Source organism: Manacus vitellinus, unplaced genomic scaffold (genome assembly GCF_001715985.3).
Source record: "Manacus vitellinus isolate BGI_N305 unplaced genomic scaffold, ASM171598v3 scaffold_15_pilon, whole genome shotgun sequence".
Lineage (NCBI taxonomy): Eukaryota > Metazoa > Chordata > Aves > Passeriformes > Pipridae > Manacus > Manacus vitellinus.
In genome coordinates this window covers 11,617,548-11,627,370 of record NW_021939122.1, presented here as the reverse complement: position 1 = coordinate 11,627,370, position 9,823 = coordinate 11,617,548, and the positions used below count along the sequence as shown (strand labels likewise).

Sequence of the window (9,823 nt, the reverse complement as noted above, 5' to 3'; positions counted from 1 at the left end):
TTTCAGCCAGTGCTTCCTCGCCTTTGCAGTCAGGAATTTGAAAGGGAGTGTTCTATCTGGTATCAAAAGCAGGGCTGGGTGGTAAGAGAAGAAAAACATTTGCATTTTCCCATCGTGATATTTTGGTCTGGATGGTGAAAACCAGTCCCAATACTTTCAGGCTGCTTTTAAGTGGCATTCGGTTATGTTGTACTTTTTTCAATGCCTCCCATGTCTTCCTGAGGTGAGCTGCTGCTAATGTTTCACCTCCTCCCAGTTCCTTGTAGGGAGCTCATAGGGGAGGGGATGGAAACTCCACTGGAATTGCTCCCTTCCTTGTCATCAAGGCAACGTTGCCACCAGCCTGGAGGAAAACCTAAAGCTTTTCAAGGCAGGTTTAGCCCGTATGGTGTGTTAGGGTGGATAAAGGGGCCATTTTCACAAACCCTCCTCCCAGTGCTTCCATTTGGGTTTGCATTTGCGGCTGCAGCTGTTCTGAAGCCGGGTGAGTGATGCTCCTTCTCTCTTGCAGAGAGAAGCAGAAAGGGTAAATGGATTTATGCTGCTTTTGTGCTACGGGGCGAGTCTTCCACCTGAGCAGTGAGTGAGCTGCAGGCTCAGTGGCTGCGCCTCTGGGTCTCAGGCACTCTTCTCTCGAAGCCTGCTTGAAGAAGAGGCAGGAGCAGAGGGTCCCTTTCCTCTCCAGACTGACCAACAGGCTGCAGCTGGAATAAAAACAATAGCTTAAAGCTGCCAGGCACAGCGGTGGGGAGAGGGTGGATAGGCGTTGTTTCATGCTTTATTGACACTGCTGGCTTTTATAAAGGCAGTGTAAATCATGCAGGGCAGCCACGGGCTCCTCGGACAGCATCATTCAGGCTCTCAGACATATGGATCTGCTTGCTGGAAACTAAGCCTGTCCCATTTGCCCTAAGCCAGGCTGCAGGGACAGGCCTGCCAGGTGAGGATGCCGAGATGCTGCACTGCATATCAGCTCTCCTCCGCATTTGTGGAGCATTGCCTGCCTCCCATGTGTACTAACCCATTTTTTCCCCCCTGTATTTTAGGCTCCAGCATTGTTATGGTAAACTTTGCACAGCACAACATGTTTTTCTCTCCAGTTGATTTTCTCTTATTAGCCCATTTTTCCTCTTGCCCTCATTCTGTTTTTCCCTGCAGTATGTGAATGCCGTTTGCTGAAAAACTGTGTCAGCCTTCCTCTAATTAAGAGTCTGGCAGGAGCCAGCGCAACAGTAATTTTGGAGATGACGCTTCCAGTTTGGAGCTGACACTAAGCTGAGGTGCTGCGGCAGGGGCTTGTGCTGGGGATGCAGGAATGTTCTCCGGCTGAGCAGGGCAGCGGGACAGGGGGACCCACGAGGAGCCCGGTGCAGGAGCAGTGAGTACCTTGTGTACATCTCAGCTGGGGTATTTAAACTGTGTCCTCTTGAAAAGCAGCTTTGGGAATGGTTAAATCCCAGGTTATATCACGGGTTTATCCCTTTGTGAGGGTGTCTGTATGTGTGTGTAAAGGACAGGAATAAATTGCAGTGGCCCTAAGTTGGCTGCATCTGTTGGAAATAGTTGTCATGTCTCCATGTAAGATGGAGAGCTCGACAATCAAATGGCCTGAAAAAGGGCAAATAAGGAGAAGCTATTCAATGGCACTCTGTAATATGGCTTCAGACTCCGTAGTTCTTTTATTAGCAAGAAAGCTCAAAGCAAACAAAAGGAGACAGGAACTGGGGATCTGCTTGCCTCAGGATGTTGTGGATGCTAAAAGCTTAGAGGTTCAAAGAGCATTTTGTGGCAGAAAAATGCAGCAGGGGTCTATGAAATGAAAGCAGCTCTCCCTGGCTGAGAAGGCTTCAGGCTGCTGATCCCTGGAGGGTGGAGTGTGTGCTGGGGAGATATCCTAGATGTCCATCCTGTTCCTGCATCCCCTGCAAGGTGCTAGGACTTTGGTCCAGCGTGGTGTGCTGCCTGTATGCTTTATGTGAACAGCTGAGGGATTTCATGTCAAGTCATCTCATAGTTTCCAAATTGTCTGTCGTGTCCACGGTGGTGTCTCTCCTTCCACTCCCGAGGCAGAAGTTGGTGTTGAAGGTGGTGGTGCCAGCCCTTGCTCTGAAGGAGCCTAGTGAGGTGTATGGGATCAAATGTCTCGTGGCTGAAGAAAACTCAGCAATATTTTTTTATCTTTCTAATGACCCTGTGAGCGAGACTAGGAAGATGAGTTGTGTGGTTCAGGAGCTCCAGCAGAACAGAGCCAACCACATGCCAAAGCTGACCTCCTTCCTCTCCCCTCCCATCCCATCTATAGCTGTTTGCAGCTGGAGAGAAGTACAAATAAGAGTAGATGAGGTGACTTTTTAAAAAAAATCCTTCCTATGTAGTTGGTACCTTTAGAGCAGAATTCAGCATTTTGCCTCTCTACTTGCTGTGTCAGATTTGCCTCTTGGGGGCAACCTCACCCTACTCCAGCTGAGACCAAAGGGAGTTCAAGCGCTTGGGGGGCGATGACTCACTGCACATCTCTTACTGCCATTGCGTTATCTGATCATTTTTAGCAGTCGAGGTCATTATTTGCTGAAAGGATTTCAGGATTTAAGGCATCGAGGTTGATTGTTCATGGCTTTTCAGAAATGATGCGATTGGTTCTTGAAGGTCCCTTTCCAGGCTTGGAGTCCTTCGAAGTTTTTTCCTGCCCTGGTGTCCTTCAGAGAGAGGAGGATAGCGTGGAAGGACGTGTGTTTTGTGGTTCTGGTTTAATGGATAGAGCATAAATCTGCGTGAGGAAGATTTACAGCGTTCTCCCGGCTCTTTCGCCTGGGATCGCTTGAACTGTCACTAAGCCTGTTAGTGCTGCGGATGTTCTGACCTGTGATAGGGAAGAGAGCAAACTTACTGCTCCAGCTCTGCTTCAGCCCTGTGTTCCTGAGCAGGCATCTTGTACAGACCTCGTCCACACATAACCATTTGCATTTATTTAAGGGGCGTTGAGGTATATGATGGAATAAAGGAAGTATTATTCATGCTCCGTGTTGTGGTTCCTAATGGTACTTTACACGCTGATATGACCTACAAAGCTTGTTGTTTCGTGCCTGCAGTGCTCTGATGTTCCTCCTACCCTGAGGGTCAGAAATGACAAGAATAAACGATTGTGATGAGTGTCTTGCAATTTCCTGCTCTCTTGCCTTGGAAGTGTCCTTGCCAGGGCGCAGCTCAGTGACCTTGCCGGCGCAGGCAGCAGAGGAGGCAGTGCTTTTGTCCGGCCGTGGGAGAGAACGGGGAGGCCTTTGCATGAGACGTGAGGACAGATCGATTTATCCACACTCGTGTTTCACCTTCTCTCCAAAGCACAGGGATTCAGCTGGGGCTGGGCACAGGGATTGGCCCAAGTCCAACACACAGGACCCCTCCTGGTGGAAAATACCAGTGGATGAGGCTGGAGCAAGAGGGGTTAACCATGGACCCCAGAGCACAGGGACTACATGAAAGAGGGGTGCAGGACACTGCAGCGTGTTTCTGCCCGGTGAAGGAGTGAGTCAGTCCTGCTGGGACAGCAGTTCCTGGCTCCAGCCAGCCTGGGTGCTTGGACAGCAGCAACCACGCAACTCATTAACCCAGCCCTCTGGCACTCGCTCTGCTGGCCTTGACACTGTCCTTCTTAATAGCTCCTCTTCTTTCCTTTTTTTTTCTTAATATTTAATAAAGGTAAATTAGCTATATGGATATGCAGGTACATGAATCAAAGGAATTCAGCTGACTCTTGAACATACTGTTTGTACAGAGATGGGCTAAAGCACCAGGACGTGATGGACGCAGCCTGCTCAGAAAACACCTAAGGATGAAAACCGCTTGTAAGGCATCTCACTGCAGCTTCCCAAAATCTGATTAGGTAGGGGGAGGGGGAAAAAAAAATCAGATTTTGGAATACATTAACTTAGTTGAACAGTACAGGGAGAAGGTACCAGCAAGAAGCAAATCAATTCCCAAGGGCTGCTGGGAAATTTCACTGACTCGGAGCTTTAGAGAGGCTGGCTGCACTTAGAAGAGTTATGTTTCACCTGAAATATTTAACATTGGACATTTGAAATGCTTTGTGTATCTAAAGAGCCCACCAAAAATATGCTTACAGTGAGCTTTTAGAGGAACCTTGGGCCCATGCCATGCTGTCAATGGATTAACCTAGATTTGGGTTGTTTGGTTTTGTTGGGTTTTTTTTTAAGGAAAAGCATGGGAAGGATAAGTTTCTGGCCTCCATCACAGGGAAGCAAAAATTACCATGCAATGAATGCTGGGCTGCTTTTGGGACATGTGCTGATAGATCTGTTGTTAGGAGGGATATGTTTCCATGGCAAAACCATCATCCTAAATGGCACTGTAACTCATCAGAGATGCTGTGGTGGCCCCAGGGACCATCTTCCCCGTCCATTCTGAGCATCCTTCAAGGGAATATGGGAGTGCAATGACGGGGGGGGGGAACAGGACAGCTCATGGTGATGCTCCCCACAGTACTGCTGCAGCACTAGGGCTATGCTGGTGAGGCTGTCAGCTCAGCGTTTTTCAGTCCTTTCTGACTTTAAAAGAAAACTACAACAAAAGGCAAGCTTGAAATAGCTCATTTTACCTCAGCAGACAAACAGCTTGCTTTGAGCATCATTGTCACTCAGGCTAAATTACTTTTAGATGTTTTTAATGACTGGGTAACGTTTTTCAGCTGTTCATTCTGCAGCACCCTGCTGGGGGACAGTCCATCTATAAAGACCAAGGACTCCAATATTGCGGTTGTTCTTCCTGACATTTGTTTGGGTTTATTATTTGATACGTGATTCCCTGTGGCAGGGATGTTTTTAGCTAAATTTACAGCTACAAGCTCTTTTATTTGCACAAAGGGGATCTGTTTCCAAAAGGGTTGGGACACTGGATATGCATGTAGCAGTGCAAGGTCACAAATGTAGAGGAGAAACTCTGGGAGATTGAAGGTGACAGTCCAAATCCTGTTTGCACTGAGGGTGACATTACCTTTGGGCTGGAGGGATTTTTACCCATCATTTGTTACTCCTACCTTTCATTTCACTTGTAATGCACGGCACGGAGAGCTGTGACTTGCAAAATGATCCCAACGGGAACACAGTTTGCGACATCAACCATGCAGGTCTCCCAGATCCCTCTTTCAGAAGCAGGCATAGCTTTTGCATTCATTCCTGAAGGCAACTTTTAAGCCACTCGCCTTCGCCATCTCTGGGTTTTGCATTGCTTCTAGGAGATGTATTTTTAAATCCAAGCTCATAAATTTTGGAAGCTCCTCTCCTTCCCCCACCCCCTCACCCCTATCAAAGTGTCAGAGCTGAAGAAAAACTGTGAGAATGATGGATGCGCCCGGCACTGCTTGCCAGTGCTCTGCCTGTGTGTGAGGGGGTTATTTACTGCACTGCTGGGTTGTTTCTTCTCTGGTGGCAGTGATGGCAGCATTGGGGTTTGGTGCCTGGGAAGGAGAGGCAGGATGCCCATAGGTCTGGCTGGGCTTTGTGCTGGAGCAGGCGGGGCTGGGGAGAAGTCACTTGGGCACAGGGACACAGAGGACCAAAAGGTCCCTGGGGACATGGATCCTGGCTGGTGGCTTGGTCCAGAGGGTGGATGCTGGGGGCCATAACACCTTACTGGCTTTAGCTCTGGGTGGTGCAGGTTAGCTCACCCAAAAGAGCAGCTTTTAAAAGCCACAAATCTTATCCCAGCCCTCATGCAATCCCAGGGATGTGTGTTGCTATTCTAGGCAGTTTGTGGCAGGGACCTGACCTGCTGTGCAGAGGAAAACATAGGGCACTGTGCTGAAACAGAGAGACACCCCTGTGCTCCCTGACCAGGCTGGAGCCCGTCTACTTTTACTGGGAGCAGCTGGGATGATGGGCAGGGGGTTTGCCGATGTCTATCTGAGCCAGTCACTTCTCCTGGACCTGGAGCTGGAGCTGTGTCTGTGCCTCCTCCCTCCCTGCAGCCACCTTAGTCCTGCTCCTGCCCCAGAGCTGAGACAAGACCCCATGTTGAGCCCCAAAACTCCACTCTCCTATAGGATTTCCAGTGCCTGCTGGCATTTGACCCCCATTCTTCCAGGAGCATCCCAAAGCAGCTCTGCCAGTTGAAAGGCAGGTCAGGACCCTTCCCTACCACAGTCTCACCAGCCCTTCCCTTCGGGCATGCTGCCGACAGATCCTGAGCCAGGAAGATGCTTTCCACTGGCTCAGAGAGTTTTGCAGACAAGCAAACCAAATCCTGCCAGCTCCCTGTGTGAGCGCCTGTCCCCTGTGAACTCCCGTGCATCTCTTGCAGCCGGGCTTGTGGGAACGGATCGGAGGCTGCTGTGACTCAACTGCTTCTCCCTTGAGAAAATCTGCCCTGGCACCGTGCTTGGCTCTGCGGCTGGGGCTGCCGACACCTGGCAGCCTTCATCAACAAATGGCCTTGGGCAAAACATCCCAGTTTCCACTGCCAAACATTTACTGAGGGGAAATGCAGCATCTGATCTTGCAGGAAGTCGAGGCAGCAACTCTGTTGCTGTACTGAGCTGGGGGGAAAAGTCCCATCCCTACCTGAAGCTGAGCCCTGGGGTGGATGGGCTGTAGCATGGTCTGGCTGTTCTGGTCTGCCCCTGTCTTTTTCCATCTCCTTATAACTTTCTCAGACAAATTCTTCTGCAATTGTAATTTTCCCTGCTGGCTCTCAGCCTGAAGAAACAGTGGTTTGGAAAGTTTGCTCAATGACTTGAAGGGAAGAGGCTCCCGAGCCTTTCATGCTCTGTGCCCACTGGAATATTTTTTTCTCCAGGGCTAATCTGTGGAGCATCACGCTTGGCTTGACGAGTCCATGACGCTCTCAAGGAACAAAGCCAAGCTTGATGAGCATGTACTCAGCTGCTGCAAAGCCCCAAGTGCTGTTAGACTCCAGTCACCACCATCAGATCTTTTCTGCTCCTCCACTCCACACAACACTGCTGGCTTAGAGTCCGTGCAGGCTGATCCTGGGGCAGGCAGAGGGGACTGACGACATAGCGAGTGCTGGAGCAGTGAGATTGACCCCATGGTGTGGGGCTGGTGTGCTCCCTGCTGGGCTTTTTTTCCATGGAGGCAGGTAAAGCAGTGATGTAGGTCTCACAGCATAGTTGATGGATGGAGGAGCCTGGAGAAAGGCAGGTTTGCTTGTTGCTTTCTCATGTCAAAAGGGAAAAGTACCCGTTTTTCCGCTGGTGGTTTTGACTTTATAACACGCCTCTCATCATGGTGCAAGCTGGCACGGCTTTAGCATGAGTTTCACAACTCTTTTGTGGGTTTCATAAATCCCCAGCTGCTGGAGTGCTATGATTGTAACTCCCAACTGGCTTTTAGACCAGTCTGGAGAGCAGCTTGAAACGGTCAAATGCCTGCTGCCTCTTGGACCACAGAGGCCAGCAAACCAAATCCCAGATCTGGGGCTTTATCTCACTTTTCTGGCTTGGTGCAACGGAAAGGCAGGCTACAGGCACTGCTGAGCAGAAGCCAGGCCTGCCTTGGGAAGCAGTTTCCTACCAAAGGCTGGAGATCCTGGTCAACCTCATGGGTTTGATAGGTGCTGACATCTCATTGGTGCTGCAACCCCCAAACTGGGCCCTTTGTGACATACTGCTCTTGTGTTGTGCACCCCTGCCAGTGTATTTCTAATTTAATTCTGGCTGCTATTTGATCCTGCTAAGTTGTTTGTATTTACACCTCTGTGATCCATAATGAAATCCTCTGTCTGACCAAGCCTGGTTCCCAGTAGTGGGGAAGGGGACATATAGCAATGGGGAGGGCAGGGATCTCCTGCCAGTCACCCAGGACACCCCTGTGTATGGGATATCCCCTAAGGTCTTGACTGTGCAGCATAAACTTGAGAGGGGGCAGGGGGGCTGGAGCCTGGGAGCTGGCATGTTTTGGGGCTGCAGGCAGCGTGGGGGTCCCTTGGAGTCTAGGGTGACAATGGGCGCTGAGTTACAACCAAACCAGACAATGCTTCATCCCCAGCAGAGCCTGAGGCACAGTGGTGTTGTGCATTAAGCACCTAAAATCCTGTTGTGTGCTCTGACTGGGTCCCCATGTCCCTCCAGGAAGGCTGCATGCTGGCAGTGGCTGGGAAGTGTCTCTGGCAGGGAGCACCTGGCAGCGCTGCAGCCCCAGGCACTGAGCTGCAACCTGAGTGCACGCAGGTTGCTGTCTCCCAGGCTCGAGGGAAGTGCAGCATGTGCGCTGGGAGAGCTGATCCGTGCTAATCCCATCAATATTTCACGGTGTTGTGGCCCTGTTATAATTCCTCGCATCATTTGGGATGCTGGCTGGGACGTGGGTGCGGTGCCAAGTGAAACATGAGAGCTGCCATTGCTTTGCCCTGGCTCCCTGGGCATCAGAGGGGTGAAAGGGGCTGTCTGTGGTCATTTCTACCTGCTGCTGTGAGTTTTGTGGTAGAGACAAGTGAACTCAAACGTGCCGGCTGAGCGTGGGCATCCGCCTGGTTTTGCCATGTGTTGGAGTGATGGGGCTCTGCTCTGACGGGCAGCTGGCCCTGACATGGATGAGGCTGTGACATGGGAAGAGCCTGCTCTGCCTGACCCTCTCTCTGTGGAACAGGGTGTTTAAGAAGAAATTAAACAGTAACCAGTCTCTGGGCTGGTGATCAGAGCACAAAAACATTTCCTTTTCCTTAAGGCTGTTTGGAGTAACAGGGAGAGAGCATTACAGATAAAATCTTGTGTGGTTTTGGGGAGGGTGGTTTCCCAAGATGCCATGTCATGACCCATGGAGTCCCCTGCTCTGGGCTGTTGTCTGGGCTAGGACAGGGGTAAGTCATATGAAGAGTGGCTGAGGGACCTGGTGTTGTTTAATCTGGAGAAAAGGAGGTTCCAAGGAGACCCTATTGCTTTTTACAACTACCTGAAAGGAGGTTGTAGCAAGGTGAGGGTCAGGCTCTTCTCCCAGGCAACCAGTGAGGACAAGAGGAAATGGCCTCAAGCTGCACCAGGGGAGGTTCAGACTGGACATCGGGAACAATTTATTCTTTGTAAGGGTGGTTAAATATTGGAACTGGCTGCCCAGGGAAGTGGTGGAGGCACCATCCCTGTAAGTGTTCAAGAAAGGACGTGGCACTTAGTGCTACGGTTTTAGTTGACCGGGTGTTGTTTGGTCAAAGTTTGGACTCAATGATCTTGAAGGTCTTTTCCAGCCTTAATGATTCTATGATTCTAGGCTGCTCCAATAGGATATTTCTCTTCCAGCCCCCTGCTGGCTCTGGGGTGAGGTTGAAGCAGAAGCCAGACCTCCACAATCGACAGCATGATCGCCTCCGTGGGGCAGAGGGATGCAGGTGCGAGAGATGGCTGGGTCTGGAACCCACTCTGCTGCCTGGAACCCACTCTGACTCTTGGGAAAGCTGTACAAATAAGAGGAAGGCCCTGGCCTTCAGCCTCGAGGAGCCCTAAATTCCTTCAGTTAATCTCATGGGGGCAGCAGAGCAGGCAAAGCTCTGAAAATAGATCTGTTTCCAGCTGCTGATGACTCGTGTTAATTAATTAAAGCTTCGCAAGCTTGGGCCTGTAAAAGCACACTGCTGGTCGCGCCAGGCTCAGCTTGCTCTGCGCTCATGCACTAATTATCCCGCTGCCAGGCCAGCAGCTAACGAAGCTTCAATTTGTGCTGGGTTCGGCTTCCAGCCACGTGGGAGGCAGGGAGTGCTGTTGCAGGACAGGACAGAACAGACACAGCACCCTGGAAAAGGGGGGAGCCTTAGGGAGCCCCGTCTCAGCCCTGGCACCCCTTTCTCCAGCACTCACGGACCA

At 50.7% G+C, this 9,823-nt stretch overlaps 1 protein-coding gene across 1 annotated transcript in view; it reads left to right on the top strand.

The window, feature by feature from the left end:
- Positions 1-1,266: 1,266 nt before the first annotated feature.
- The window catches only part of SEMA4G (semaphorin 4G), a 29,776-nt gene continuing 21,219 nt past the window's right edge, over positions 1,267-9,823 (top strand). The window contains exon 1 of the mRNA XM_029958586.1: positions 1,267-1,378. The gene's annotated coding sequence lies outside the window, so the exon portion shown is untranslated. The remainder of the gene's footprint in view (positions 1,379-9,823) is intronic.